The sequence below is a fragment of the Furipterus horrens genome, unplaced genomic scaffold, assembly GCF_987537825.1.
Source record: "Furipterus horrens unplaced genomic scaffold, mFurHor1.1.pri manual_scaffold_5, whole genome shotgun sequence".
Classification (NCBI taxonomy): domain Eukaryota; kingdom Metazoa; phylum Chordata; class Mammalia; order Chiroptera; family Furipteridae; genus Furipterus; species Furipterus horrens.
The window spans coordinates 139,757,253-139,764,133 of NW_028327175.1; the positions used below are offsets into that span (position 1 = coordinate 139,757,253).

Below are 6,881 nucleotides of genomic sequence, written 5' to 3' on the forward strand. Positions count from 1 at the left end.
TACAGGGCAACAGAGGGATGGGTATCTTCTTTTGAAGTTTTAGACTGTTGTATTTTGTGCTCTCCTGTGGACAGGAAGCTTTATATCCTTTAGAGATATTTTTGTTTGATCCCCTTTGCTGAGGTTCTTCATAAAACTGATGGGCTTGGCTCGCTCAAAGCTTGATATTCCTCTCCAGGTTTCATGGGTGTGGGTTTGAACTTGAGAGTCACATACTCTACCCCTGACTTCTCTGTGGAGTTCCACTCCTTGCCTTTTGTATTCTCCATAACCTGTAAAGAGTTGAGGTTGATAAAAACTAAATTCTTCTAACTTTCTAGCTCAAGATTGCTCTTTGAGAAGTCTCCTTCCAGTTCCTGCCACCCCAAAGCAATCTCAATTCTATCATTCTTAAAATGAAGTCTATTTAATATATACTTATTAGGAATGCAGTAAGTCAGATATTTCATCCTAGATAAATTAACTTTTAAGTCCTTAGAGTGGAAAAAAAATTAAAAAGACAAATAATAGAACATCTGGACAGGTGCAAAAAGCCTCAAAAGGGAGTTGAATTTTAGGAAAATTAGCTTAGGTGGTGTGGCTTCATTCCCTTAGGATACCTTACAGCATGGTTAGAACACAGCTGCCCGTCACATTTTTACTGGTTGATTGAATCTTGCTGGAATAAGGGTATGAACTAGAGTTTGAATTCAGAGCTTCTGCTGACTTTGTAAAACAGGACTTATGCCTGCTGTCTTGCCTGCTGTGTGGCCCAGTCTCCACCCATGGGGATACATCTAGTAAAGAACATGGTTTATGGAGTAATCCAGATCTGGGTTCAAATCCTGCCTTCACCATTTTTTAGCAATATGATCTTGGCCAAGTCATTTAATCTTTTTTAAATTTCCTTATTTATACATGGGGTTGTTGTGAGTGTAAGGAGTTTAAATAATTAAGACCTGTTAAAGTAAGCACTCAATAATTTATTAGCTATTATTTGTTTTATTTTGTACTAAAAATGCGCAATGTAGCTGTTAGGTCCCCTTTCCCAGAGATCTCCACCTGTGACATGTTTTTTAATCCCAGGATGAGTGGATGGGCACAGTTAGTTATAATGAATTCAATTAAGCTGTAACAATTCAACTCAGCTGTAACAATTGGAAAAACAACATTGGCTTAGACATGAAGAAGTTAATTTTTCTCTCACTTTGAAGTTAGGATAGAGGCTCTGCTCCACCAAATCCCCAGGAATTGGGCTCCTACTCTACTGTGTGGCCTCCATTTCTAAAGTCATCTCATGGTACAAGATGTGGCTGTAATTCCAGCCATCTGGTTGTCATTCCAGCCAATAGGAAGGAGGAAGGAGGTTGAGACAGGAAAAGGGCGATGCCAGCTGCTTCTGAAAGAAGGACCTGGAAGGTGCTGCATAAGTTTCTGTTTACATCTCATGGTTTCACCTAACTGCAAGGGAAAATGTAGTTCTTGTTTTGGGTAGCCACATGTCCAGCTAAAGTTGCCATTACTACAGAAGAGAGGAGAACAGACATTTGGGGCCAGTTGTAATTGTCTGATACAGAGAGCTACTCTCAGGGGCCCCCAGAGGGAGAGGGGTCTAGGGAATTTGATGGAGCTTGATGGCAAAGGGGAAGAAAATTATTAAAAATAGTTGGAGCTAATAAATTGGATTTTCCTTTGATCTCATCAAGAAAATACTTGGAATTACTCTGTCCAGTGAGGTAGCTACTAGCCACATGTGACTAGGAAGCATTAGAAATGTGACTGGTCCCAACTGAGATGTGCTATAACATACACACTGGACTTTGAAGTCTTAGTATAACAAAGAATGCAAAATTAATAATTTTTAAGAGCCTATATGTTAAAAATGAGCCCTGGCTGGTTTAGCTCAGTGGATTGAGCGTCGGCCTGCGAGCTAAGTGTCGCTGGTTCGATCTTCCAGTCAGGGTACATCAGAGAAGGAAAACTCTGACTCCAAAAAACCTCCGCTGCCTTGCGGCATACCTCTTCAGGGGAAAGGCTAAGGGAGTAAACCCCGACAGAAAATCCAGAGCCGGAGTCCCTAAGGCGGTTTGACGTTGTAGTCAACACCGGCAACTCCTGCGGCGCACCTGAAGCCAAGCTGTATCGACTCCGTCTTTCCCTTGGATCCTTCAGCTGCGAAGAGAGGGGGGGTCTGCTGCATGGGCAACAGCAGACCCTCCATATCACCCTGCCCAGGCTCTGTAGCTTCAGCTCCACTGGAGAGGACACTCCAGCGTCATCGCAAGATGTCAATTCAACACAGGAGGAGACAGATGCCGTGTCACTCCCGTGTCGGACTGCACAGCCATTCTCGGCGGTGCAGATAGACACTTAAGAAGCTACACCATCGTCTCTCGAGACGGACGGCTGCCGACGACGATATGTTAAAAATGACATTTTGTGTCTATTGGGTTAATAAAATATATTATTAAAATTAATTTCACCTGCTTAGTTTTTTAAGTTTAAAATTATGTATGTGACTTGCATCATTTTTCCATCAGAAACACTGATCTAGAATGTCCCAAATCTGTCTCCTCAGAAAGGAGATTCTATATAGCTGAGAAGGATTATTCCCTGAATGAATGACTAAATGAATGATGAATTCTTTAACATAAGATTCAGAGAGCAAGATTTTTGTACCACACCTGAAGTGTTATCCAAGTGAAGTAGTTCTTTGCCTTTTGAGCAGCTCAGCTCCACCCTGGGGCATTGACCTCCATGCCAGAAACTCTGAGTATTCTTGCATTTCTTGAGCTGTGATGGAAAGTCTTCCTGACCTTTGTGGCAAAGATTAGGTGGGATAGGGGAGAGATATTACTGGATCTGAAAACTGATGCCTTGTCCTTTCAGGCTCTTAGAGTGTCAGGCACCAACAATGTGTATGGATTTTGTAGTTTACAAGACACCTTTCACTTTCATCATTTACAGAGCATCTCCACCTCTCAAAGAGGGGAGCAAGGAGCTATCATCATCACATTTTACAGGTGAGCTAACAGATGGAAGGTTGCCCTCTTTCCCCAGGAGGCTCAAACAAGAGACGGCAACATTGGGAGTATAGCCAGGTTTTATGTCAAATAGATCTTTAGTTTACCAACTCACCAGTTACTAAGTGGATACAATCCCACACTAAGAAAACCCAAGGGACATGTCAATGACTTTGCTAGGTGAAGATTTGATATAATGAATGCATTTATGGAAATCACATTTATATTTAGTGTACAAGTGGCTGCCATAGCTATTACATTATCTAGTTTCTGTAACAACCTTACGCAGATGCTTTTATTATGCTTGTTTTCCAGATGAGAAAAAGACCTCAGAATCAAGGAGGATGATTAACTTGCTTAAGGTTACATAGCTACTGAATGCCACCCATTTCTTCTCACAATAGAACCTCTGTCCACTAGGTTGAGCTAACTCCTCTCTGATATAAATTTTAAATTGAAAAGAAAGGAGATGAACGCATTAAGGCAGGGTTCCCTAAATTATTTCTGTTCAGAAATACAGAAAGAAGCTTGGGGTTCTCCCACCCCCATCAATGAACTCTCTGAAACTCTAGGGATGGGAGCAAATGCTCCAAGTGATGCTTCTGATTGGCAGAGGCTGGGAAACACTACATCAGGAAGAAGACACAAGCTGAGCACTGCAGCTTGTTTGCTCTCAAGGCCTCAATTTTTTTCATAAAGGGTGCTTCCTTTTTTCCATTAAAAAATTTTTATTGTTGTTCAATTACAGTTGTCCCAACTTTTCCCCTGTTGCTCTCCCCTGTTCCCCCCCGCCCCCCGCCCGACCTCTGTGCCCACACTCAATCCCCACAAAAGGTGTTTCCTTTTGATGGATGTTGGGAAGGAAGTTATGAGAGGTCTTGAACACTAGATATTTTACTTTATTCTTTAATGCACAATTATCTATCCATCTGAGGTTTGGCTTCCCTGCATAGCAAGAGCAGCTGTAATTTAATTTAATCTGATGAAACACTGACCTAGTTAACTTTGGATTCAAGTTTCATCCTTCAAGGGATAGCCATCTCTTCCATCTTGCAAATCCTCTGTAGTTCTTAGAGTCACAATTCTTCTGAAAATAAATGTCGGTTGTTAAATTGGATCTCTTTTTTTTTCTATGAGCAAGTATGATTTATTATGGGCAAAGAGTAGGAAAAATGTTACCAATATCCACAGATAAGTTCCTTAAGTCATATGTAGAGAGACACTGTTATTAAAAATTTGCTTTATTTTTCTGCTGAATCAAGTATTACCTCCTAGTTAAGTTAGATTTTTTAAAAAAAAAATGTGTTCCAACCGTTATCACAGTTAGCATCACCTTACCAATAACCAAATAATAAATCAAACTAGATTCCGGTGGTTATGTCCACATCTGGGGTGTTGTGATGATCAGGGACTCTTTTATTTGTTTGCTTTAGCTTTTAGTTCTTGGTTATATCTGCAAATATGAAAGAGCTGAGGGGCTCCTGCTGCCCCGACAAAGAAATTAACAGGAAACAGACTCCAGTTTTTCAGAATAATTACAAGTGAGTATATTGATCAAATAAGCCCTGTAGCCATCGACACAGCAGACTGGGCTGTGCTGAGCTTTTCTGCAAATCTGGCCATGTCAGCCAACCTGGCACACACCAGACCCCATTTCATAATTGGAGCCCAGGAAAAAACTGTTCTGGGACCTGCCGGGTGGTTGTAGAGTGGCCACAATTTCTCGGGCAGCATGAGCTCCACTTCATTGAGGAACCGGTGGTAGGTGGCCCTCAGGCCTGGGACGCTGGTGGCTGACATCTCCGCGGACGCGAGGTGGTTGCTGGGTGTGCGGGCAGGTGGCCACTACTGGTCCCCGGGCTGACTGCAAAGAGTAGCTCCTCACTTTGCCCCGTCTCAGGGCCTTGCATTCTCCTCTCCCCTCGGGTGCTCTTCCTGCCCTAAATTGGTTCTTAAATATTCTCTGTAAAGGATTCCCATTTTCTTAAGACTACAGCCTTCGAGCTCACATCAGCATTATCTGGGAGCTTGTTAGAAATGCATAAGTTCAGACTGTGCCTCAGCTGTACTGAGTTGGAATGTACATTCAACAAGATGCCTGGTGATTCATAAATATATTAACATTTCAGAAGCACCGGTTGAGGACATCTTTCTTTTTTTGTAATGGTTACAACTTGTTAAGTACTCTGCCCTCTCAAGTACTTTACTTTTTTTTTTTTTTTTTTTTAAATCTAGCCCTCTCAATAACCTTTCAATCAACAAAAGAGGAAACTGATTCTGAGAGATTTAATCACTTGCCCAATTAGTAGTTACTACTGAGATGGAATTAAAACCAGGTCTGTCTACTCCTCAGAACGCTTGCCTTAATATTTTTTCTCCCTTCCCTTCTTCAAGCTTCTCCACTCAAGCCAGTTTTCTTTTCTTTCACAAGTTCTCCAGGTCTTTTTCAAGGCAGCATTAGAAGAAACAACAATAGACAGAAAACCAAAAATTTATATCAAGCTTTTGTGAATAAAAAGTTTTATTAACAAAATTTAAAATCTGGAAAAAATATATGTTTGTATGTGTATTTTAACATATGTGGCAAAATATTAATGATTCCAATAAAGAGCTTTTATATATCAGTAAAATACTTTAATAGAAAAGATAAAAGAAAAAGCTATAGACAAAAGACCAATTAATATGAAAATCTTCAACCTCACTATAATAAAAAATGTTTTAAAAAGTTATAATCATCAGAGAAATGCAAATTAAAACTACAATGAGATATCATCTCACACCTGTCAGAAAGGCTGTCATCAATAAACCAACAAACAACAAGTGCTGGCGAGGATGTGGATAAAACAGAACCCTAGTGCTCAGTTGGTGGGAATGCAGACTGTTGCAGCCACTGTAGAAAACAGCATGGAGGTACCGCAAAAAATTAAAAATGGATCTGCCTTTTGACTCAGCAATCCCACTTCTGGGAATATATCCAAAGGAACCCAAAACACTAATTTGAAAGAACTTAAGCACCCCTATGTTCATTGCAGCGTTATTTACAATTGCCAAGATATAGAAGCAGCCCAAGTGCCCTTCAGTAGATGAGTGGATAAAACACAATGGAATGCTACTTGGCCAGAAAGAAGAGAAAAGTTTACCCTTTGTGACAGTATGGATGGACCTGGAGAACATTATGCTAAGTGAAACAAGCCAGTCAGAGAAAGACAAATACCACATGATTTTGCTCATATGTGGAATCTAATGAACAAACTGAAGTAATAAGCAAAATAGAGACAGACTCATAAATAGAAAACAGGATGACAGCTAAGGTGAGGAAGAGGAGTTAGGGATTATAGGGACTGAGCAAAAAGGAAAAAGGACTCATGGACATGGACAACAGTGTGGTGATTGCGGGGGAGGGGGATATGAGGGTGTTACGGAAACAGGGGAGTCCAAAAATCCCCAGAGTTTGCTGCTGGGGGATGGGGAGAAGGAAGCAGCTTTTCGAATGCTTCCACACGCCTGAGGCTGGTGGCTACTGTCTTTTTTATGCAAAATGGCTTTAATGCATCCAGAGCCTCAGGTAGATGGGAGGGGTCTTGAACCAGGGGACAGTATGGAAAAGGCACACAGAACCTGCGTAAGGTTCTGTGAATGGTCAGAACTGGTTACCACACCCACTGCTTCAGAGGACGTAGTCAGGGATTTAAAAATAAGCGGCAGACATTTTAGGGGTGGACTGTGCACATTTAACTGAGGCTGAGGCTGACTGTGCGGATTTAACTAAGGTGTTAGGACTGACTGTGTGGATTTAACTAAGGTTAAGGCGGACTGTGCGGATTACAAAAGGACTAACTATACAGTTTACAAGGAGGCTGAGAATCCATGAGGTTCTGG

The 6,881-nt window shown here is 41.3% G+C and overlaps 1 pseudogene; it reads right to left on the bottom strand.

Annotated features, from left to right (window-relative positions):
* Window positions 1–4,418: 4,418 nt before the first annotated feature.
* On the bottom strand, window positions 4,419–4,802 carry LOC150009986 (mitochondrial pyruvate carrier 2 pseudogene; annotated as a pseudogene).
* Window positions 4,803–6,881: the final 2,079 nt, after the last annotated feature.